A 27,241-nucleotide genomic window follows, 5' to 3' on the forward strand; every position below is an offset into this window, starting at 1 on the left:
CTCCTCCTCCTCCCCCCCTCATCCTCCTCCCCCCTCGTCCTCCCCTCCCCTCCTCCTGCTCCTGCACACCCCTGCTTCCCCTCCTCCTGCTCCTGCACACCCCTGCCTCCCCTCCTCCTGCACTCCCGCCTCACCTCATCCCCCATTCATCACCTAGAACACCAGTAGGACATACAAATACAGAAATCTTATCAAAACTTACAATAGATATGTGTACCCAAAGATATATACGTTTTTGGTGTACCTTCTCACACACATGAGTCCCAAAGAGAGACAGGTGAGCCGAAACTGCTAAGAAAGAAGGTGAGCTCTTAAACACTTAAAGCAATAACAATATATATTATGGTGCTGTTAGGTAGCCTACTGGTTAAAGTATTTGTCTGCACACAAAAAGCCTGGGTTTGATTCCTTTCATGGGCACAATGCATGTACAAAGCCCACTTCTGGTGTCCTGGAATTGCTGGATTGGCATCAACACAACTCACTCATTCACATATATATGTTACTGTTCAATTCCATTTTTTAGCACTAAATGATCTCTCGTTGTGAACATTTGTTTGATGAGCTCTCTGAATATTATATATCAAGATTCCAGTGAAAACATTCCTTCTCACAGTTTTACCAGGCTATGAAATCTCATTGAGAAATGTTTGCAGAACAACACTCTGTAGTTATTCCATGAAATTGAAAGAAATTGTAACCATGGAAACTAGCTTACAAGAAACCAAACCAGACATTCAACATGAGAGCCTCTTCATAACAATGTAACACTGTACATCTATGTCCAAACACAAATAAGTGTCATCTGCCTACATGTATATGTAGAACAAAAAGATTGACCTTGCAGTTATCTTGGTCATTCATCAACTGCAGCTGATGGTACTGACATTCGTGAGTGAGTGAGTGAGTATGGTTTAACACCGCTTTTAGCAATATTCCAGCAATATCAAGGCGGGGGACACCAGAAATGGGCTTCACACATTACACCCATGTCGGCAATGGAACCCGGGTCTTCGGCGTGACGAGCGAACGCTTTAACCACTAGGCTACCCCACCGCCCCTGTACTGACATTCAAGTCCTGGGTGGGGGAAAATACAATGTCTTTGACCTTCAAGTTGAGTGAGTTTGTAATCTGGGTTTCTTAACCATATTGTGCCATAGATAAATTATTGATTTCATGATTAAATGTCAGATCTGGTGGACGAGAAGAATTGTAGGGTAGCAGCATTACCCGTGAAAATCCGGGTTAGAATAGGTCTTCAGCAACCCATGCTTGCCGTAAAAGGCGACTATTCTTGTCATAAGAGGTGACTAACAGGATCAGGTGGTCAGGCTCAGTGACTTGGTTGATGCATGTCATCGTATCCCAGTTGTGTGGATCGATGCTCATGATGTCAATTACTGGCAAGATGAATGATGATGATGATGATGATGATGATGATGCACTATTTACCATGGTATGATTTGTTTGTTGTTTATTTGATCAATATTTTGAGCAACTATTCCCACTGTTGGGGTACGATGACACACAATCAACCAGTTTTCTAGCTTGACCACATGATACAATTGGCCACATCTTACATATTACAATACTACAAAGGTAATGTCATTTACAAATTGTAACTATGCAAACTTTTTTAGTTTCTGGTTTTCCTTCCACACTTTGTTTAAAAAACAATCTGTCAAACACACTGATACAGTATGTTGACTTTATAGGCAAGAATTTATATGTATGAAAAGATGTACGCTTCTTGAATACCATGTACCACAATTTTACTGACATGACATGTATATATATGCTGTACCTGCTGAGATGAATAAAGAAGGAAAAAAACAAACAAAACAAACAAACAAGCAGCACAAGTAACAGTGATCAATCAAATAATGGACCATTAAATGACGAAATTATATTTACAAAGGCATTTAATTCCTGGAAACCAACAAACAAACAATCCACAGGAGGAGGTAGAGTAATTTATTATAGGTGTCTACCAACAACCAAACAAACCGCACAAGTAACAGCTAGTGATCAATCAAATTCTGGTCACAAAATGAAGAAATTGCAATGTGCTCAGACTTATATTTTCGTATCACCTGAATGATCTTATTTTGCTCCAACTGCTGCAACCAACATTCACAAACACCAAATGATTGAAGCACCAAATGATTGAAGCACCAAACGATTGAAGCACCAAACAATTGAAGCACCATAGATTGAAGCACCAGGTACAGTGGTGGTCATTCCGATATCTGGCTCCAGGTCTTGATAAGGCAGAGATGCACCATTTCCAACGCCAACTACAAGATGACAAAACGGAATTGGCAGCTTGAACACAAGACTTGGTAGAATTAGTAAGACCATTATGCAGGTACATGGAAGCTAATGTATTTCTCTACTCTGTCGCACCGTAATTAATTGAGGTGATTGACTTAATGTACCGAGGGTTACTTACAACCAATCGTATTGACTTCGTTTGGGTAGACCTTCTCATGCAAATGGAGTGTGTTCGCTTTGCGCTGTGATGTTTCAGATAGAGTCCGAGAAGTGATTTACCATACACTGACAAGGCTTTAAAATATAAAGACACAAACAATTGTTAAAGACACTGTGATGGGTAGATGGAGTATATATTTGATTTAAAAAAAAAAAATGTTCTTGATCTTATATGCATAAAAACTATGGTAATTTTTGTTAGTGTAACTGTAACGACTAAAACATTCGATTTATTTTTTAAGTTTTTGTAAATGAAGCAAATCATTCTTATTACTTTCTGATTAATTTTTGTAAATGTGAAATTGACTAAGCATGGTCCTTTGTCTGAATCTGAAAGGCAAAATCAAACACTAATGATGCCACATGAGCAACTTGGCTTGTTAATTAGAAAAAAAGTCTATCGATTCCTCATTTCTGATTCCTTTAATTTGACATCTTGATTTATCAGACTGTGATCATATTGAAATTATTGGGATTTTTTTTACAAAAACAGCATAAAGACTGAAGTGACAGCCACCTGAAATGTCAAAATTGAGATGCTTTCATAAGACACTCTTGTCGGATTTACCACACGTTATTTCCACTCGAAACACTTCATCGACAAAATGGAAAAGCTTTAATTAGATCTAATCTGGTTGTCCTGTGACAATCATCGACGAGTCACCTTCTTCATCAGACATCGTAATTCTGTTTAGTCAATATCCGACATTGATTTGTCAATATTACAATACATATGCTGGATGATTAGCCAATCCCTGCTTTCGGGTCTATTTCTAATCGGAAATCCGTCTCACGAGTTCCGGCCTTTATTATAGAGTTTCACCATCAAATTTTCAAATAAAAGACCGCATTGCATGAAATGCTCACATTTAGGTTCTAATTGCTGTGTGTCACATAAAAAATGACTATGATTACACGCAATGAAAGGCTGAGCTCACGAAGACACATTTGTGATTTTCTTGATGAATATTTTTGTGACAAGCAATAAAATTTAACCTGTAAACAGGTACATGCTTTAACAAACTTGTCATGTTGCTAAGCAACCATTGACTTAATGTTGTAATTCGCTTTGATGTAAGTTATTAGGTGTCTATTTAGTGTGGTGATTGGGTTATAGACTCATCGCAATTTGCCGAGTATGATATTACCAGAATCAAACGATGATTGAAGCGCGACATTGCATGTATGTTTTGTTATGGCCAAAATCACGAGGGAATTTAGGGTCTTTGTGATAAACAGTTGAACTGATTACCAATTCTTAGGTTACATGATGGGGAAAACCTGAGGAGGTTGAGTTCGTTTTTGGGACAATTATTGTAATTGAAGCACTTCAACTAGTTCTGGACGAATTTTATGCATCGCTGCCTATACTAGGTTAGTACCTCTTTGGGAAATGACCAATTTTGATCTTTGCAAACAACCATTATGTGAACAGATTATGTATAAACTACAATTAAGAGAATATGTAGGAAGGCACTCTAAATAAGTGGATGTTTCAGATTAGTGTTATATCTATTAGGAATACCAAACAATTTCCCATGTGACTTTATAGGAAATGGTTCATTTCCAAATCTTTTCCAAATAACTTAAGTACATGGAAAGTATAAACGTGCATGTTGTGTTGAACCTAAGAATGGCGGAAGAGGACAAGAGGATATTCTAAATAACTATTGATTGCTTCAATGTGAGCCCATTGGGAAATCTGAATTATGTGTAAAACTTTTTATAATGCCCATTATCTTCCATATCAGTCTATGTACTATAAAACACACAACAAATCCTAATCATTTGTGAAACTTTAATATAGTTTTCATGATACCATTTTTACATCTTGACAACCAATGGGAATGAAACCTTTATTGTCTCAAAAAAACCGAACAAATTTTGTATGAAATCCAAGTGATCATGTCGTTAACCTTTAATCATTCTGTGAAACCCCAAGGATAAAGAGGTAAAAGTGACCAGAACAAACACCATGCACAGCCAGCCAACTAAAGCACTAAGGCCTAATCTTCCAGCTGACTAAACTTAAACATGTGAAGATCTGGATTAGAACAGGTCTTCAGCAACCCATGCTTTCCGTAAAAGGTGACTATGCTTGTAAGAGGCGAGTAACAGAATCGGGTGGTCAGGCTTGCTGACTTGGTTGATGCATGTCATCGTAACCCAATTGCGTGGATCGATGCTCATGATGTCAGTCACTGGATTTCCGGGTCCAGACTTGATTATTTACAGACCGCCATCATATAGCTGAAATATTGCTGAGTGTGGTGTTAAAGAACAATCAACAGTGACTATACCTGATGGACGTGGCTGATTGAATGTCTTCATATCGTGATGGCATGGATCGCTGATCACACTTTCAGTCACAGGTTTGTCTGGTCCAGACAAGCTTATTTACAGGCCACTGTGATACAGCTGCAACTGCTGTGTAAAACATTCACTCAAGTAATCTTCTTTTGGTTTGGTTTTACATTTCGTTTGTTTATTCGTCTAAACATAAAAATTGCACCCCATGGGCTCCTTGGTTGGGTTGGAATGGGTCCCCAGCAACCTTTGCTGGTTGTAAGAAATAACATAATGGATCGGGTGGTCAGATTTGGTGCCGTAGTTGATTGTGTGTATTTGTTGCCTGATAGCTCACTTTACTCATGGTATTAATCACTAGATTGTCGGGTCCAGACTCAGTTGTATAGGCTGTTGTCATATTGATGGGATATTGCTGAGTGCAGTGTTAGACAACACACCCACACATGCACACCCATGCGCACATGCTCACACCATGGACAGTGAGTGAGTGAGTATGGTTTTACGCCGCTTTTAGCAATATTCCAGCAATATCTCGGCGGGGGACACCAGAAATGGGCTTCACACATTGTACCCATGTCGGGAATCTAACCCGGGTCTTCGGCATGACGAGCGAACGCTTTAACCACTGGGCTACCCGACCGCCCCCCATTGACAGTATGATTGCCATGATAAATCTGATTAAACCAGTGACCTTCATCTGGCACAAATCTAAATGGTGGATAATAATGGCTTTCTGTAGTAAACCAAACCTTTAAGAAGTAAAGTTGACAAAATTGATGTTAGTAGCATTTTATGGTTTTGTTGGCTGTTGAAGCATGAAATATTTGATGTTGGCTTCACTATCAAGTATCTTCTTCAACATCTTGACATTTATCTCAAGGCAATTTCTTTTGTGTTTTGTCTATTCTCAGAACAACAGCTCAGAGTTGTAATGCCTGCATCAGAGAACTTGATAGGGCATGTGTTATTTGTTTGGGTAAACTGAAGGCATCTGTACATTATTCCAACAGTAAATGAATGGATTAGATAAATCTGTAGAGATAAACACCATGTTTGGAGAAATTGATTTAAGTTATTTGACCCCAAATACCACATACAGCTCCATTGCTATGTTTTAAACCCAAGGCTGTGTAAAGTAATAGCATATCTACGTTATTCCATTCAATAAAGTTAGTGAGTGAGTTGGGTTTAACACCACTTTTAACGGTATTCTAGTTATATCGCGGCATGTCAGCTTAATGTGGGAGGAAAGCCCGAAGTGATGCAGGTCTCAGATGTTTACCACTTCGGTGAAACCCACGAGCACGGGTATGGTGCTGACAAACCTAGAAACATAATCGGGACGAACCTGGATTCGAACCCACTATCATAGGTTTCTGGCATGTCCAAGGGACGCAACTCTGCACAGCAAATCGCGGCACCTTAGACGACTGGGCCACCCATGATGATGATGATGATGATGATGATGCCAGCAAGATCATTACCATCATGTTATTAGTTTTCTTGAGAGTATCATCTGAGATGATAACTTCTGTCTTGTCCACAACAGTTTCTAAGCAAGGTTTATCCTTGAAAATCATGGCATAGAAAAATAAGCAAACCAGTTGTAGCCTTTAACCTACCTGACTGGATTGAGGAACTGGCTCAGTTTCCCTTCAGCTATTCACTGACTACCCATTAGCCTACCTTAATGCCCTCCATATTACCTTCCCTAACCCATCTCCTTGTGACGATGGACGGCAGATAAACTTTTGACATGGAACCCATATTTGTTGATGGGCCACCTGTACAGATGAAACCATTATCTTCCCTACCATGATTAGGTGCAACAGCTTAACCCTCTGTGAGCTGAGATGGGCTGGTCTCATGCATGGAGTGAGTGAGGGAGGTTATTCTGCTTTTAGCAAGAATCATATACAGTAAACTACGATTATAACGAACACGCTTATAACGAAATGATGGATATAACGAACTTACTTTTTGGTCCCGACTACTTGCTGTAGTTATGCTGTATATGTGCTTATAACGAACTACGGTTATAATTAACTAAAATTAGAAGTCCCTTTGAGTTTGTTATAACTGTAGTCTACTGTACTTGCACAAGTCCATAAAGCAATAATTATTAGTTTAAATCATAATTTCTAGATTATATAAAAAATAAAAGAAAGTTGTCCCTTTTAAAGACCAGAAAAGGGGCACCGGGGTAGCCTAGTGTTTAAAGCCTTTTCGCTCATCGTGCCGAAAGACCCGGGTTCGATTCCCCACATGAGTATGATGTGTGAAGTCCATTTCTGGTGTCCCCAGTCGGAATATTGCTGGAATATTGCTAAAAGTGGCATAAAACCATACTCACTCACTTAAAGACCAGCATCTGCATATCTTTATCTAGCCTTGGATAGAATTACTATATACCATGGGCTTATCATTCAGTACAGCCTTGGAGCAAGGCTACAATAATCCCAACATTCTAGGTTTGTCAGCACCATACCCGTGCTCGTGGGTTTCACTGAAGTGGTAAACGTCTGAGACCTGCATCACTTCAGGCTTTCCTCCCACATCAAGCTGACACACCGCGATATAACTGGAATATTGTTAAAAGCGGCGTAAAACCCAACTCACTCACTCACTCACTAATCCCAACAGGGTACATGAAGAGTGGGCTTCAGATATGCTGAGAAGGGCTAGTCTTACACATGGAGTGAGTGAGGGTTTTACACTGCTTTTGCTTTATGTTATTTGTTCATATAAAAGTGACAAAACCCTTTCCATATTCATAAGAAATCACTACCGAAAGCAGAATTGATTGTATGATTCTGGTTTTTTCATAAGCATGTGTTTATGAATCACTATCTAATAGTGATGATACCAGGTGTTCGGAGGATAATCGTGACTGGCTACTTTCTGGTGTTGATGTTATTGGTATAAGCTCATTGGCTTGTCCAATTAACAAGAAAGTAAATCTGGTCTGATAACAAAAATAAAAAATTGAAACCCATGAACACATCAAAGAAACTCATATATGTAATACAGTAAACTACGGCTATAACGAACTCAAAGGGACCACTAACTTTAGTTTGTTATAACCGTAGTTCGTTATAAGCATATATACAGTATAACAATAGCAAGTAGTTGGGACAAAAAAATCAGTTCGTTATATCCGTCAGTTCGTTATAAGCGTGTTCGTAATAAACGTACTTTACTGTAATACATAATTATTAATTAATCATGTAATTATTTTGTTAATTTCTTTACATATGTGCCACTGTACACCAATGAATCTCACCACTTATATACACCGCATATATATATATATACAACCACAAAGGTAATCACAGTCGGACTCAATGTCGGGTATAGAAGCACTATCTGTTATTCATGCAACAGGATACATCTACTGACCACACATTTATATTTCACACAAAGGCACATACAATTCAAACAATTGAACAAAACTTCAACCCAACTCCTAATGACCCCCATACCCCCATCCAACTGATTCCTACGATCAATCAATGACTCCTAACAGTTTAAGAATGATAAAAATGTAATCAGTGTTTCAGTCAGTGTATTGTGGCAAGTTTAATACCTTCCCTGGCATTATACAGTAATGCTGTGTAAGACATTAACAAACCCGATCCTTCCCTCACAAACACCCATCTGCCACTGTTAATCCCAACCCTAGTAGCAGCATCCTGTCCTTTCAAACTCATACCTTAACACATTAACATAACTAGCAGGGTTTACTAGGGGAGATTTCTATTGTCAATTGTACACTTGTAGGTAAGCTGGAGGATGCTGGGGTCAAACCGGCATCAATGAAGAGCTGCTGCTGCAGGCTACGAGAGGTCCCACTTGCAACACAGTGACACTGTTGTGTGTATGGAGCTTCGATGTGATTGTGGATGACTTTACCCAGTTCTCGCAGTCAAGGTAAGATTTTTTATTTATTGAAATGTTTATTAGAAGTGGTTGAAGAAAAGCCTGTGATATGATTAGTTCTCTTTGGTTTTAAGATGTTGGAGCATCTGAGAAGTTGGAATATGTGAAAATACTCAAACATCATTTCACAATTAGAATACTTAACAGAACAATGCAAGGCAAGTTTAAGCTTACAGCTGGAGTTGTCAGGATAGGTAAATCATTTTGTTTTGGTTGGCAAATCTGACACAAACTATATGAAGAAATGGATTGGTTATAAAATTTCACGATTAATTATTTGTCTGTCTGCATGTCAATGAAGAATTGTATTCAAGTCATAACCTTCATAGAAGTGATACATGATGTTTCACCTGAAACAGAATTTGTGAGCACTGAGATTAAATGCTGAGTCATGTACAATTTGACAAACTCAAGTTCAGAAGTTTAGATCCAAGACTCGTAATGGTCTGTATTAGATACATTTGAGTTGAAGAAAAAGTGCAAGAATAAGTGGTGTGAGATTTTAGATTTTAATATCTTGCAAATTCCAGTCACAGGAATATTGTGATGGAGATGTGTCAGATAGTGTTGCATGATCAAGGTCAGGATGTCTACACTGGAATGAGCATGGGATGATGACCTTTGGTTGAAACAGGCTGAGGACAGGGTAACATTGTGACAGAAGGTTACACGACATGATGTTAAGTCATGACATTGTTACGAACCCCTGTGTGGATGCAGGGTTAGAATTAGTCTTCAGCAGCCCATGCTTGTTGTAAGAGGTGCCCAACATTTTGTTTTTGTTTGTTTGTTTGTTTAACGCCACACTCGGCAATATTCCAGCTATATGATGGCGGTCTGTAGATAATCGAGTCTGGGCCAGACAATCCAGTGATTGACATGATGAGCATCGATAGACGCAATTGGGATACGATGACATGCATGAACCAAATCAGCGAGCCTGACCACCGGATCACATTAGTCAACTCTTACGACAAGCATATTCGCCTTTTACTGCATGACTTATTCTACCCCGGATCTCAATCACTGGATAATCCGGTCTAGACTTGATTATTTACAGACTGCCGTCATATGGGTGGAATATTGTTGAGTGCGGCATTAAACAACAAAAAACAAAAACAAACAATGTTCCAACAATATCAAGCCCATTGGCTCGACACATTGTTCTCAGCTCAGGAATAGAACCCAGGATTTGGACAATCCGATCAACACTTGATTATCGATCACTTTCATGTTATCTGCAGGCAATTTCTAAATCAGTGATCAAGCAATTTCTAAATCAGATACAAAGACAGATACAAATTGATATTCAATGATAAAATAATTACCTAAGATCTTTACCTACGATTATGCTTCCTAAATGGTTTGGCTGAAAAGAACTCACCGTCAGTAGAATTATATTATGAATAAATATTTTGGTTTACGTGTTTAATGACACAACATGCCATGGTAGAAGTGGTGTGGAGATTCATCAAACATGTTGTACCTGGCACTGCTGTGTTGTTGTTGTTTCTTTTTGGCTATGTGAAGACGACTGTTTACATTTGGCAGTGCATCTTACTTCCACATCAGTTTTGCTAGATTCCTATCTTAATGCTAAATTGAGGCAGCTTGGCAACACAGCTGCAATCAAAGGTCTGACATTTCATTTGAAAGGTGTTCAAACATTGATGAGATCTAAATCTTTCTTTCCTCAGGAAAGTTTTAGACAAAAGATAACATAACTTGTTTTTGGTGACCACCCTTTCTCTAAAGAAACATTTGACAAAATTGGTCAACATTCTGCAATAAGATCTAGTAAAAAGATGTTATCACAAAGTTTTAATGGAGTCTGTCTTGTTGAAACAACCAACATTAGTTTCTGACATTAACATTGTCCCATCAACTGCAGTTTAAGCCATTAGCCAGAATGAAAACACAGCAGAGTATGTTTTCCTAACAATTAGTAAACGTACACTGCACTAAGGCGGCCATTCCCTTAAGATGCTTATTTCAGTGAAACTGATCACAGTGAAATTCTCACTCTGGCGTAATGGGATCAATCATGACAGAGACTGTTTGTCATTAAGGTGAAAGGTATTTGGTACGAGACAGTGTTTACTTATAAGTGTTTGAAAACATATTTCGAGACACTGACAATCTTTTGGAAGCACGTGCTTAGTGAAATCTCATTGACTGAAATAGACGCTGGTAATTTGTCAAGTTTGCTTAAGGGATGTTGAACAATAAGGTTTCAGCTGTCAACGGTTTGTGCATGATTGAAAACATAAAGTCATGCTTGTAGTCTTTCTTGAGCTCTTAGTTGATTTATTTTTCACTTTGAGTAACCCTTTTCTGTCAGGTTGTGCTGTGAGACTGTCACATGTAGTTGGTTTTAAACCTGACTTTGTTTAATGGGATTAGTCAAAGGGTAAACAGCATTTACAACATTGTTGATCACATTACGGTGAAACTGACTGGACTTGATTGAATTGACATGTTTAAATAGCAGCTTGTGACATTTGCCAGATCAGTTTCTTTTCATTTGTAAAACACTGCAGACTTTCTGAAACTAATTTCACATACGTTTAGAATCCAAAAAGAACAGTTTTCCATCTTATGTAGTTTCACATGTTTCTTTGGAAGAAATGTTACAATACATAAATAACTCATTGACAAGGGTCTTGTGACTGAGATGTCAACTGGAGATTTACATAGGTTGAAATTCTTCATTGAAATTGTTAATAAAGGGTTTGTGGATGGATGTTGTCGAAGATGCTGCAATACACTGAGTTGCTTCCCTTAGGGATGCCAGGAACCTAGGATCCTTGGTTTTGCCGAATGTTTCTAGGTTTGTCTGCTCCATAATTTGCTGGTGGATTTCAGCAAAGTTTCTTCAAAGTTTAGATGTTTCAGCAAAGTGGTAAACATCTAAAAACTGCATCATTAGAGTCTTTTCCTCCCACATTTTATTCAACTTAACTTTGAAAGGATTGGTAAACAGGCCTAACTGGCTTACACAAATACTGCCCCCTTTTACATCATTACACTTGTGGAGACATCAAAAGTTTAAGGTCATGATCTACGTAAATTATATAATGAGAAGACAAAGACTACAGTCATATACATATATTTATCACTTGCCCGTGAAGAGATCACCCGTTTAATAAACATACAGCTTTATTACACATTGTGTAATACCAAAACGCGTGCTTATGTACTCTCGGAACACGTTTCACGAACAAATATTGAAAGCTCTCAACATCCCTTGGCGTATTCAACGACATTGTGTGTGGAGATGATAGATCACTGGGAGGAGCTTATGCACACTCGATGACCCCAGCAACCTTGTTGCTAGGCTGACGTCACATGGCATTGTTTCGCCGATGGATCTTGCAACAAAATTCAACAAATTACGTCATCGGGTATTGTGACGTCATTGTAAACTTTGAGCTGCAAGGCCCCGTTCCACAAGGCGATCGTACTCTAGCGCAACGAGTCTTTAGTCTAAGTTAAATTATGTGAGTTGTGATAGCCCTAGCACTACGATAATTTTGTGGGACGAACGCCTGAATTCTAAAGGTGGACCATTGTATGATATTAAATGCATACGTTTCAACTTTTGACGTGTTTGAAGTATTATTCTGTTAAACTCAATTGGATTATGCCATGGATCGTGTAGGTGTCAGCCTATTTACACTCAACAGTATAATTCTAAAAACATAAATGACAAGTAATAAATAAAATACTAAACTCGCTCTCGTGTAAAACCAATTTTATGAAACTCGTGAATAGTTGTGGTATCTGACTCGCTTTCGCTCGTCAGATACCAGAACTATTCACTCGTTTCATAAAATTGGTATTACACGGGAGCTCGTTTAGTATTCTATATGTATATTATATATTTAAACTCAGTGTACAAACCTCCCACTAGTTTCTTTGAAATCATGGACAGACATAAATATGCTATGGTTGACATCTCTTGTTAACTTCCTGTTAGCATAAAATGCTGTTTTAAGATGAAAACCTTTTATCCTGTAGTACATAGTGCTTTTGATGTTACAATAGTTGGAACACTGATGAGGAAGTGAAAAGGAGACGCTAAATAATAACTGCACTGAGATGTTGCAATATTTGAAATATGCTTGAAATATCTCCTCCCATGTTAAACTCAAGCTGTGATATAACAGATATACTACTCACAGCACTGTCAAACCCGACTCACTCACTCACTATAGTATATATATTTATTAGCTACATATTCCTTTTGGAGGATTTTTTCCAGTTCATGGCATGATACATGGGAATATGTCTTAATATCAAACTATTGTTAATTGTCATTAATATGTAGAATTTATAAAATAAGAAAATCCAGAGAAACTGTTTTTTTTGCCAACATACAGTGGACAACCATGTAAAAGTGATGCTCATCTTCATTATCACCCAAACTGCAAAGCCATTTCTCTTAATATTAGGGTAAGAGGCGACTAACGGGGTCGTGTGGTCAGATAATCCAGTGATCGAGATCCGGGGTAGGACAGGCCTTCAACAACCCATGCTTGCAGTAAAAGGCGATTATGCTTGTTGTAAGAGGCAACTTACGGGATCGGGTGGTCAGGCTCGCTGACTTGGTTCATGCTTGTCATCTTTTCCCAATTGGATCAATGCTCATGATGTCAATCACTGGATTGTCTGGTCCTAACTTGATGATTAACAGACCGCCTTCATATAGCTGGAATACTGCCAAGTGTGGCAACAAACAACAAACAAACAAACTTAATATTCAAGCTACACATTTCTACTTGTTTCCATGAAGTGATCATTAGAATTGCTTCTAAAATACATCAACATTTTTTTTATATTTGTCAACAATAAATGTAAAAACCATAATACTCATCTTTTATTAAACACATACAGAAAAATGTCCAAATCATTTTTTCTTTAAATTCTACTTTAAATGTAAGGTGTATCTAAACCGATTTACAGCTACTCTAATTGTTTCAAGACTTAAACAAATACTGCCCAATGCTAATTTTATATTTAATAACCTACAATGACTTTCCCTGATAGACAGCTGGAAAGTATCAAAGTATACTATTCAAAAGAAGTAAAAGAACACCTGATTTGTTCATATGACTATAGTCAATCTGTCATGGCCATGACACTGTGGTGTAATAATTGCTAAACACAACACCAGAATACAATGAAAACACATTTCAGTCACAAAATGTAATCCTATGCATGTTTACACAACAATTTGTCACGATCGAGCAAAAACAAAACTTCAATTTTCCCCGTTCAAACAACTCAATTTGAACATGAACAGACACAATTCACAACTATGATGTCAATTTCACTCAAGTGCATTTAATGAGTATTCCTTCCACCTGAGTTAATCACTAAAGGGGTAACATAGTTGGTTTTTTACCCAATCATGGTAGAGACACGTTGACGACCCTGTCATCTTAACAATGTGGCGATCTATACAAATTTAATCATTCAGTCCCTACCATAGAAATCACAAGTAGTCTTGTGTGGCTATCAGAGTCTAGGTGTCATGTCTCATTGCTTGTTTGTATTAGGTGAATAAGCACTAGGCAGGGTGTTGTGATAATGACATGAGTCCAAGTTAAATGGTCTATTTCACTTGACTGGTAGAAATCAATTAGAGCTTGCTTCCTTTGACAAATGTTTTGACATGCATCGTTGAATTCTCTTTTGTCTTGTCAGAGAGTGACACTGATTTAGTCACATATAAGATGAGTGTGGCCTAGAAATTGATTATCAGTTTCTCTAATACACTAATGAGTGGGTGAAATGAACTAGTCTGGAACTGTTTGTCATGTGAATTACAGGTAAGTACAATTGAGTGACAGGTGTATATATCAGGTTGGTTTCTACCTGGGTGAATTTGAATGAATTATATCAGCTGATGAATGTCATTGTAATGTGGAACCTTGTTATTCCAAACAGTTTGATTTACTAGATACTCTACAAAAATAATGCAGACACAGCATTTGCATTTTCCCCAAAAAATCAATTACAATGTAATTTAAATTGGCATGTATGATAACCATTACTAAACCGATTTATAGCACAAAGAAGCAACTGGGGAATTGCAATATGACAGAAAAATCATGTGTAAATTTATTTAATTAAACAATAGAAAGTTATATATTTACCCCTACCAACATTGCTTTGGAACAATGTTGCTGTTTAACAAGCTGCCACAAAGCAATGTTTGATTTGAGTGAGTATTGTTTTACCACTTTTAGCAATATTCCAGCAATATTCCGGAGGGGGCACCAGAAATGGGCTTCACACATTAAAGCCATGTGGGGAATCGAACCCGGGCCTTCGGCGTGACGAGAGAGCGCTTTACCCACTAGGCTACTCCACCGCCCATTTGATTTGATGTATCATCACTATTTGATAGTGATTCATAAACACATGCTGATGAAATAGTCAGGATGATACAATGGACTCTGATTTACATAGAGATTTCTTATGATTGTAGAAATGTTGTTTGTTGCTTTTACATTGGAGAGAGTGCATTGTGTACAGAGTTCCCTCGTTATAGTGCCCTTCAATATAACGCTAACTCGGTTATAGTGCACAGTAGCATGGCTCCAAAAATTTACTAACATTTTTAATAAACTCAAGTTTTATCACCTCAGCGGTAGTGCACTTAATGAACTTTAGGGACATACTTACATTACTTGATGGGGCGGTCGGGTAGCCTAGTGGTTAAAGCGTTCGCTCGACACGCCGAAGACCCGGGTTTGATTCCCGACATGGGTACAATGTGTGAAGCCCATTTCTGGTGTCCCCCGCCGTGATATCGCTGGAAATTGCTTAAAGCGGCGTAAAACCATACTCACTCACTCACTACATTACTTGATGAGTTGAACAGTTAATTGAATCTATAAATAAAAAAAACAAAAAAAACATTCCCCCCAAAATGATATTAATGAAACACTTTCATTTTAGTGTGAACATGATAAAATATTAGCTGTGAAGGTTCGACACTTTTATTGTCCATTTTTATCATTTTGAGAAGAAATTTGATATTTTTTTCATCAGTATCATTAATTACTTTTTGTTCCAAAATATGAAAAGCTAACTTTCCTTTTTTTTACTTTATGTGCAGATCCAGGAGATATCATGAAAAATAATATCAGAATAATAGTTCATTTTCATTTGCAATGTCTCATATGTCCGTGATATCCAACATGCTTCCAAATGAATTATTTTCAATGTTATCTCAGTGAAATTATGCCTCTCCAAAGTGCCATTATGTCTCTCAGAAGTGAAATTATGTCTCGCAAACAGCTCATAACTTTATCCATTTGGACAACGTTGTTTAATGTTACACTATCTTTACTCCAAAACCTTTCAACTGTGATCGTATTAATTGTATAAATCTGACAAATATAATTCTATCAACAGCTAAAGAAACCTAATCCTGTCACCAATACCTGATCACCCATTCTAACATCATCATATGCATACACATGCTATCAAATAGGAATTTGATGATCTCAAAATAATTATTTTGTATGCGCGGGTCTTTGAATTCAATCTGATTTTCAAGGTGAAAATACAGACATCACAAATATAAATGGTATGTTATTTTGTTATCGAAACCTCTTTATTACCACATTTGACAGTAAAGGGATGAAAATTCTATATTTCTTTGATCATGAATTCTATGAATTATTAACTAAAGGTTATCTACTGATAGACTCTGAATGTTTTCTGCTTAAGCGCTCAGTAGGGAAATATAGGGTATCTTTGTTCTCGAGATTAACAGCATTGCTTGAGAAGCTATAGATTTCTCTGGTAGGGACAACTTGTCTATTATCATGGCGCTGTTTGGGTATCTTAATCTGTGGGTATCATTGTTTATTGTGGTTGTAGTTTATTGTGTGTAGATAACCACCTTTGTGCAATGTTCTTGAATTAATTTTGTTGTGGTGATCATGAATCAAGACTGTTCAGAACTGATTTGTTGATAATATTTGTAAACAATATTAATTCATCAAAGGAAAGATCTTTGTTTTTGTTTTCAGTAATAGAATGTCGTTAACCTTTTGTGATAAAAATACCAAGTTTCTTTCATCAGCAATTAGGGCATGTCTTGGTCCTGATAAACCCCCGTGGTAGAAGTTGGTCAACATTTCTAGCCGAACTTCTTTCATCAGTATAGAGACAGATTGAATGGAGTCGGTACAAACAGCTGACTCAGCTAAAAACATATATCGCTCACTCTTAAATACAACACATAAATTGTCTGATTCCCTTCAATGTTAACAATGTAGGAGACAAATTCGCCCAACAAACCAAATTCTCCAATCCAATCCAACCAAAACCAAACAGAAGAAAACCCTATGGTTTGTGGTAACTCAATTACATCACCCCTGATTCATTAAGCCCATTGTTTATAACCATGTGTCTGTAATTCCTAAATCTTAAAAAGATAAAGAAGAGTCGAGGCAAGACGTATGTATATTAGGGGCCAGCATCACTGGATCCCAAGGGACAGAAGCTAGTTACAACCCCCTTGGGATGAAGCTAACCTTGGGCCTAGAATTGTGACAGGTGAGATGGGAATTTTGAAATTGATTACTGCCCAAGGGGATGCTTGTCTCCTTCTAGAGGGACGTATTGACAGCTAAATGTATGTGATTAATGTTCTTTTCTGTTGTTGTTTATTTTGAAACATGTGACACCCAAGAGAGCTTTTTTGTGTGCATCATTTGTTTTATTATAAGTTATGTTAGCAGGGTGTATAAATCTTTAAAATTTAATCAAATTTTTGAATTGCGATACTGATGACTTGATAGATGTAATTCTACAAGATTAGTTTTATGGTATCAATTCCAGCTAGGTACCGCAATGTTGAGAGGAGATGTTTTATTTATTTAGCTGGCGAACGTCATCCATCTTGTGTGACACTGAGACAGTTTTATGCTCTGATGAAACATTAAAGTTAGTATCAAATTTGCTAAATTTAGTGATGCAAGGATTTCAGAGAATGCAATATTCACTCTGATGTGTTTATTGTTTTGGTAATGTGGTAACACGTGGATGGAAAATATGAATAGAATATAGACTTGCTTTAAACTCTCTCAGTTTGATAGTGACTTGAGGTTTGTAACAGAATCTATGCAGTATATATAATGCATTTGCATGACTTATGCATGTGGGATTGTTTACGTATATATTTATGGGGTTGGAGGGAAGAGGTACATGTAGTTATTTATGAATTGACTTTAACTTTGTATGAGTTATTTGGAGTATGTTTCACCAAAGTATAAGTTTTCAGAGACTAAACTAAACTTTGCCATGATATGGCTGCTATATACCTAGTCTGTCTCACAGTCCCTGAACCATATTATTTCCCCTTCTTCCCAGCCCTTACTGTAATGCTATAGCTCAAAATGAAGCAAGTCTAGATTTCCAAATAGCATCTCACTGGGATTTCTTCTCAATTTTAATGTGTTCCCTTGCTATTGCGCTCTTCAATATAACGCTAACTCAGTTATAACGCGAGGTAAAGCATGGCTCCCAAAATTTACTAACATAAACTCAAGTTTTCCAATGACATGATGTTTTCCCCCATCTCAGAAAACATTATCAGCTGATCACTGCGATCACACAACTACAGAATACCAGTCAACAAATCCAAACTGAAGTACGCAATTTAATCCTATTATTATAATATCTGCTTATAAACAAAATGTTCATTGTTGCAATATATTTTATTAATTATGTTCAAAATTTCATTCAATAATTATAATAATGTTTACAATAATTTCGGCAAAAATGGTATGCGAAGTGATCGGTAGATCGCACAACTCACCGTTATTTATAGATTTTCAGAGACTAAGCATTAGTTTTGGTGAAACCCAACTCACTTGTTTACACTGTGTGTCCCTATCTTCATGGAATACATATACACTTAATTAGTGGCAATGATGTTTATCCCACCTTTTAACTCAATGCTGAATAACAGTTTTGCTAAATGGCCATTAAGTTACTCCCAGTGCAATTCCCAGCTAGTGTAAATGTATTATTTACACTTAATGATAAGAGAGATCACTGGGTTTGTATTGGTGAACTTTATGCAAGAACAAATTCTTTTTAGATTGCTCTCATGCATTTAAATATTTAATGAGAAACAAACATCTGTTGATTCATCTCTTCAACTGGGTCTGATATCTCATTGACCTGTAATATTAAGACAGGTCTGGACCAGGTGAATTATTTGGTTGATCATTGCAGCTGACAAGTTGAGTGCTTCACAGTAAAACCCTGTTAATCCAGACACTGTGCCTTCAGATCATTATATGGGGGCACAAGTGGCCATCATCAACAGCAACACCATTCCCAATGCAGAGTTACTTCCCTTAGGCATTCCAGTAACCTGTGACCGTAGATCTGTATCCAAGATTTGGAGTGTTCACGTTTGTAGTTTTGCATGAACCATTTCTGTGTTATAGGGCTTCACCAAACTGCACAACATCTGAGATCTGCATCGCTTTGGGCTTTCTTCCCACATTAAGCTAACATAATACCTGATATAACTGGAATACTGTCCAAAGTGGAGTTAAAGCAGTCACTCACTCATTCCAGATGATTCTTTGGAATGTCTTTAAATATACAAAGGAACATTACACTATAATAATAAATTGATCATCCCGAAATGTTTTGATCCAGATGGTATCACGGCAATGGTGAAGTGTGGATGAACAGGTTTTCATTGTGTAGGGTATTTGGAGTGAGTGAGTGAGCGAGTTTGCTTAAAGGTTGCCTTGTACAGCAATTCAGCTATACCAGCATTACAGTTATATGTGGAAGAGGGTAGGTGAAATGGTGTCATGTCAAAGATTATTGCACTTCTAAAACGATGTGCGTGCACATGTGTATGTGTGGCTGCTTGTACTCAACTGGACAGATGCCAATGTACAGTGCTAGCCCACTGAGATACCATGCAGTAGTTTAACATGAATACTCCACTCTGACTCCGAGCCAACAAGTCCTTGTTTTAGACCCCAATGGCGAGCTCCAGACAGGGTAACAACAAGTACCATCTTTTAACATAGCTTTTGGTATGACACGGCCAGTGATCTAACATCGGACCTTCCGCTCTCCAGGTGGACACTCTACCACTAGACCACGAAGACGGTCTTTATGTGGAAGAATTGCCCAATTTTTTTAAAGTGAGGAAGAATGTGCAACCTGAGACACATGGGCAAGCCATGCCCTCTCCCAAAAGGCTGTCCCTCCTTATGTGCACTAAGTGACTTCAAATTTGTCATTCTCTCGAAAAATGTCTCTGCATGTTGTTCATTTGAAAACAATCAAACAAACTAAGCACCCCATCCTGTGCTCATCTCCATATTCCCTAGTGTGGATAAAAATGATTGTTTAAAGCTTTTAACTGAATCTTTGCCAAGCCAATTCATCTGATTCTATGATTGATGACAATTATGCTGAGAAATGAGTGACAAGCACTCTCAAATGACTTCTAAATGACTCTTGAAGAATACACGCAGACATTAAAAGGTTACGCACCGACATAAACAATATATGACATTTAGCTTCAGCACTAAATTTTGTCTAAAATACTCATGCAAAACTAATGTGTCTCATTTAAGCTGTAAATGTAAGCTCAAAGCTCTGTTTTGAGTATTATGAAATTGGTATTTTATGCAGATAAACTGAACACAACCAGCACTGAATCTGAGTTCAACATTAACAATTCTTTGTCAAACTGATGTGAAACTAATTAATTCTAATGGGCATCATGTAGATTCAGGAATGTGTTCAATATAATATGTATAACCTTAAGATGGGGCTCCGGAGTCTCCTCCTACAATTCACGGTGCAGAGTTGCGGTCGATTGGGCATGCAAGACAGTTATGATAGGTTTGTCAGCACCATACCCATGCTCGTTGGTTTCACCAAAGTGGAAAATGTTTGAGACCTGCATCACTTGAGGATTTCCTCCCACATTCAGCTGACACACTTGGATAGAACTGGAAAACTATTCAAAGCAGCGTTTTTCCCAGCTCGCTTGCTTGCTTGCTTGCTCTCACTCACTCACTCACTCACTCACTCACTCACTCACTCACTCACTCACTCACTCACTCACACACTCACTCACTCACTCACTCACTCACTCACTCACTCACTCACTCACTCACTAGCAGAGCAGTTAGAGGTTAGTCTTTTGGATAAGCCCTCATATGATACATTTGTCATCATATTGTCTGGTCACAGAATTCCAGCCTTATATCCAAAAGGTTGGAAATGAAAGATGATTTCACTTTAAAAAATAAGACTTGTAGAATTTCAACATAGTTGCAAACATGTTGCAAAGTTCAAATGGAATATTATGTTTTATCAATAGGTCTCAGATCTTGAGATATTTTGTATCTACTGATTGGAAGTCGTTTTACAATTCTTGAAATAGACTCACTGAAAGGTTGTGTACATATGTACAGGCCATACTTATAGAATAGATGGACATTCAACAAAAGAGAAATGAAAAAGGAATTGCAGGATTTTGCAAGAATTTGCAAGGATGATGCAATCCAAGTGTACAACCTTTTGATTTACAGACTATCCTTACCCAGTTAAGTTTCTACATGAGTTGACCTCCTGACATGTCATTGTGAGTTGTATATTATGAGATTCCCACTGCCAATTCTTACACCCAATTAAAATTCAACCCTCATACCCACACTCCATCTCAAACCCATGCACTCACACAAACCTCCTCATCCCCCCCCACCAACATTCCTACCCACACACCACCCTATACCCAAGCATCCCACTCCATGTCCCCAGATCCAATGTCCCCAACACCCCCAACACCCCTTCAAGTACACCTTTGCTCATCACGCAGAAGACCCGGGTTTGATTCCTGACATGGGTACAATGTGTGAAGCCCATTTCTGGTGTCTCCCGCCGTGATATTGCTGGAATAGTGCTAAAAGCGGCATAAAACCATACTCACTCACTCACACAACATACATACCTGCCCCCATACCCCTTCTACAAACACACAACCTCTCCCCCTACCACCCCCACCCCCACCCCCACGCAAAGAACCTCTCATACACACATCCTCACTCATCCCTTGACCCACCACCTCACTCACTGACCTCCCAACGAGAAGACCACCAGTTCCTCATGGCATTTATTCTAATTATTCCACCTTTCAGTGAGGTGTTCACTCCGTATAAACAGTGTGTTCGTGACAATGGACTTTTCTGCAAGAGTGTATTGACAATCAATATCGTATGTGTCTCAATGCATTGTACACACATTTTGAGTGACAGGTTATTTTTCACTTCATGTAAATCTCAGCATGCCCTTTGCGAATGAAACAGACAAGTCTCGTTGAAAAATGCCTCTTGGTCACACTGAAGCATTTAAAAATACTGTGAAGCTGGAGTCTAAATTATCCTTTCCTACAGTACACCATTGGGAGCTTTGAGTTAAACACAAGCCTTGTGCGGCTCACACACATAAACTGAGACTCCCCAAGAACAACAACTGTGTTTTCCTCTAAATTTGCCCTTTGGAAGTTTGAAGCCGATTGGGATTTCAAAAGCGTCTTTTGATCTGAAACAAAATGTGATGGGATCTGTCAAGTCCTTTTTTGACGCTTCTTGATTGATTTACAGATAGTCCTGAAGGGGACAGTAACACCAAAAACAAAAGGGGTGATTAGGGAAGACTCATGGGACACACTGGCCTTAAATGTAGTGTTACACCAAACAGTGAAATAGCCTTGGGGGCTGAAGACAGTTGGCTGACCAATCAACCAAGACATCACAGAACAGCTGACCATTGTCCAATAAGAGCACTGTCAAACATGTGACAGCAGCTCAATGGGGTCCACATCAAAGGATATGGACACAGGTAGAAATTAGCCATTTATATATTTAGCTAACTGATGGCGATCTAAGGAGTTTGCAGAGACGTGTTTGTGTGCAATTATTGGGAGCTTTTGTAGATGGATGGCTATTCGGTTCTCTAAGGAGATTTGTGTAAAGTGACACTTGTGTTAAAGGTAAGACATTTAACTTTCTTTCAAATTCAGATCAAACAGACGTTTGGAAGGTGTGAAAAATCGGATCAAAATTGAATCTGAACTTTAGCTAAATACTGCTAATTAACTCAACACAAACAGGAGTCCTTGATCCTTAATGAAAATGATGACATGGAGCATCCACATTAACGATCAAAGGCTCAAGTAGACCTCATAAGTGGATGGAGGAACTTGAAGATGATGCAGTTGTTTGGATGTTGACAAGAGAAAGAAACAATATTTTGGGAAGCTCTCTGGCAAGTGTTAAAACATAGATATGTTAGTGAGCACTGGGAAACTTGTGTTTGATTCGGACAAGAGTACAGGAATGTTTGAGCTAATAGGTAGAGGAACACATTTGCAAGGTATGTGTTACGTGTTAGTACTAATTCCCTGCCAAATTGTGTACAGAACCTTCTGGAATCTTGACAAGAACTTACAAAGGTTGGAAAAATGTGATAATTGTTATGTCTTGAGGTCTGAGTTCTTTTACATTCTTCTGAGAACCCAACGAGCGTCTTGTACTATCTAAATGAGATTTTCACAGGTAAGCTTGACGAATTGAGTATATATAGGCTTTGTAGAGAACGGGAACCATTTTTCTAATAGAGCTGTCAATCTTTGGCATTTTAGTTCGAATACTTTTTTGTGCATGTTCACATTGTCAAGTTGAAAATAGCGTATTTGTGTTATGATGAACATATGATAATCATAGAGTGATCAATATATTCACATTTCGTATACTACTGGGTTTTTTAAATTCTGAACATGACCTGTTTGACAAGCAAGCACTCTAACTACTGTGCTATCTATCCAATGGAATATTTTGAAGTGGAATTTATCATCAAAGTCGATCCCATTAATTTGAACATACTTTTACGACCAAACAAACATTCAGGTCATAAAAAATTGAAACGAGGGATCAACAAGGTTCTGAAATCGAAAGAAGAAAAAATGAAATAAAACAATATCCTCTAGAAACCCCTTCAAAGAAATGGGTTTTGTGCACTTTGACACTGACCATTAAGTGACAGGAGATGTCCAGCTGATCAGACCAGTCTGTCATTAGCCAGTGACCATATGGACATTGGTCAGATGTCCTGCACTGATAGTAACACTCCGTGACATCTTTAACTGCTGGGGACAATGGCTATTTAAGAACATTAAATCTGATAGAGAAATTCAAAGGTGTTGATGATGTTGATAGGAGCGGTATCGGGAAGGTCAGAAGGTTTTTGATTGCTGGGATGTCCTTGGAGATTAGTTCCGCATAAAGAGTGACATCTTTAAATGTTTCTGAATCTTTTCCCCAAAGTTATGGGTTCATATGGTCATAAGCTTTTGGGTGGTTTGGTATTAATGGGATTTTTCTATATAGTGGTATCTTTCCATGTATTTTGTTGATAATTCCTTTGGATCATAATTTGTGTGGAGTTTTTTTTCTTAAGGCTTTCTGGGGTTTTTATGTTGGTGATAGAGATTTATTGTGATCTTGAATCCTTTGGTGCATATACTCCCACCACCATTTACTGATTTGCATGATGCATGCCTATTGGGATGCAGGTTGATAAAGTATTGTATGTGAAAACTTGGGAATAATATTTTTAAAGCACCTAAGTGGCAAGAAATAAATGTAACCAGGAGAATACTGAAGGTATATGATATATGGGTTTGTCAGATTAAAGTTCATATATATAAATGGGGTTGTCTCCCTTTACAGCAGATCTGTGGATGGAAAAACATTTCATCTTAAACTTCCTTTGACATAAGAAGATGAGATATTGTTACAATTTAGAACCATAAATGATTTATGAGAGCTGAAGAAGCCTTTTACTGTAATACTGAAATAAAAAGGAAGTTATGAAAAGGAGGAACGGTCAATGATAAATCAGTATATCTTTTATGACTTATAGGGGATATCCCTTTTCCCTTTATAGGAGAATTGATATACCATAAATCTAGGAAGTTTTCCTTTGGCAGGGATAAGTTGATATGGAAGACAAAAGAAACATCAAAAATATCTTATACAGAGTATGTAATACCCTTCATGGAACAGAAAACTGGATGCTTCCCAATTTCACATCACTTTTAATTTTTTACTTTCGGGACATATATCTAGTAAGTATATTTGATCAATAATCATGTTATAATCCCTTGTCTTACAGTCTAGACCTTAGGGGCAAATTATAATATAATAATAGCATAGCATTTAGACAAAGGTCGTTTGACAAAGAAGTGTACACCTATAGGAATGTGTGATTAGTTTTGGTAACCCGAAGCCCCTTGCTAGTTGTGCTGTCGAGACGATTGTAATTTTCATTACTATCTCCCTGATTTGGCCTTTACCTGTGAAGTCTCGATCACCTTAATGACTGTCCTCATGGCAATTGAGACATTTGCAGTGCTTGTGATGATGTTGATGATGGCAGCATCAGTTGTGGGCTCATCTACCCGAACCTAGGCTCACCTGGTTGAGGACTCTGTCTGCCTTGTTGAACTTAATGGATCTTAACAGTAGGAGGCTATTCTCAAGGACAGTGTTGATTGGTTAGAAATACTCCAGGTTTCCAGAAAGGCATGTCTCTCTGTGTGAGCAGTCTTGGAGGGAGGCTATAAGAACCCAGAAAGAAAACAAGGTATATGGAATTCTTCTGATTATTTTATTTTTGGGGTGTTTATTGGGGTGCCTCATTGGGTCAGGGGTATTGTGATCAGACATTTAAGTACAGAACTCGATGAATGAATTTTTACAGAATATGTCAGGATTATCTCACACCCAGTATGGTTGGATCCACATATTGGTCTTATATGTGACTTGCACACTTTATTCACGAAGCTACCCGATTTCTGTAATAAGTAAATGTATATTTTGAAACCATGTATTATATGAAACCATGTGCTGTGTTCCCATTCTTTAGTTTCTGCAGTGTTCATATGTTGCCTTCCACTAGATTAAAACCCCTCCTAATCTCAAGCTTCAGAATTTCAGCCTCTTGGTCCACAAATATTTCTTCCTAAATGAGGTAGCCCCTTGTGATTCAACTGATTTGATGGTTAGGATGTATTTCATTTAATTTCGTAACCATCTGATTGCCATTCATGAGCCAAATTTATATAAAAAAGTTCAATTCCAAGAATAAAATTGAATTGTGATTAAAGGTACATTTGTGTATCTATTACACAAATTCATAAGGTCATCAGGTGTATTCCTGTATCTGCAGCAGAGTGTCACTGAGTACATTAAATTTGCCATAACCAATATGAACTTGATCAGCCATTGTTTTCATTTATTCATTACACACACTGTTGTTACAGTTATAAGCATATAGATCCAATTTGGTCAATCATTTTGACCAAAGCTCATGAGAATCAGAATGGACTATTGTCATAAAAACATCATTACATATTAATGTTTTCATCTCAAATGGAAAATAGTATATACAAAGCTCCTCACAGCTAGTTCTATGCCCTCTGTGTTATTACTGGTGCCACTCAAAACTCCTAACTGTGCATGCCACGTCATTCAGTGACTCTTTTATGGAATTGCTGTTTACGGCCTATCGAGGATCCTCCAAAAATTCTTTACCAATATGTAGGGAGAGGTCTAGATGATGAAACACAGGATTATTCATTTCTAAACATCACATATTCATATCATGTTCATTTCAAATTCCACCGAAATCTCAAACCAGGTTTAATAAGCTAACTTTAAGGCTTGTTCATACTCCTGTATTTGAAAAATGGTTGAACTTGAGAGTTTTGGACAAATAGAAAAATTAGTCGTTTGAAGTTTCTTGATGGTTGTTTAGTCTCTGGTGGCAGATATTTCAACATGATGTAAATAACCAAGAGAAGGTGTGGCTTGCTGTTTTGGAACAGCAGTTGGTATGCATGTGTAAGAATAATTCATATGTTTCTATAAAAAGAAAGTAAGTAACACTCAGCTCTGACATTTTCACACACACCTAATATTCCTTAAATCCCAGTACTCACAATGCAGAATAAGTAATTAAAATAAAAAAAGCCAGAGGATATTCATATTCGCATGTCTGTCACAAGAAAATGAAGTCGAAACTAAACCGTTTTACAGTGCCAGGATGTTATTGCCCCCAGAACAGGTCACAGCGCCATAGCAACTGTGTGACTAATATGGTATTATGTCTTCCCTCAGCAACTTTTTTCGTCTCAATCCTTAGACTTCTGTTACACATGAATACACAAAATACACCCTTGGATCAAATTTCCTTACTAAATCAATAAACAGTATGACCAAACCAGACACCCTTTGATAAGTTTAGAAGCACTGAGACAAACCTCAAGGAAGCATTCATAATCTATGGTTAGTGTAGCCAATATTGAATTAATATTGAATATGTTTGATTTAGGTCCCTCCGTATGTAATATATATTTT

The 27,241-nt window shown here is 37.7% G+C and overlaps 1 protein-coding gene across 5 annotated transcripts in view; it reads left to right on the top strand.

Moving 5' to 3' along the window:
* Positions 1-27,241, top strand: part of LOC124132663 (protocadherin-11 X-linked-like) — a 363,829-nt gene that overhangs the window by 279,557 nt on the left and 57,031 nt on the right. For all 5 annotated transcript variants that reach the window (XM_048387383.1, XM_046496686.2, XM_046496689.2 and 2 more), the window contains one exon: positions 8,586-8,735. The gene's annotated coding sequence lies outside the window, so the exon portion shown is untranslated. The remainder of the gene's footprint in view (positions 1-8,585; positions 8,736-27,241) is intronic.

Source organism: Haliotis rufescens, unplaced genomic scaffold (assembly GCF_023055435.1).
Source record: "Haliotis rufescens isolate VD_foot unplaced genomic scaffold, xgHalRufe1.0.p SCAF_7, whole genome shotgun sequence".
Taxonomy (NCBI): Eukaryota; Metazoa; Mollusca; class Gastropoda; order Lepetellida; family Haliotidae; genus Haliotis; species Haliotis rufescens.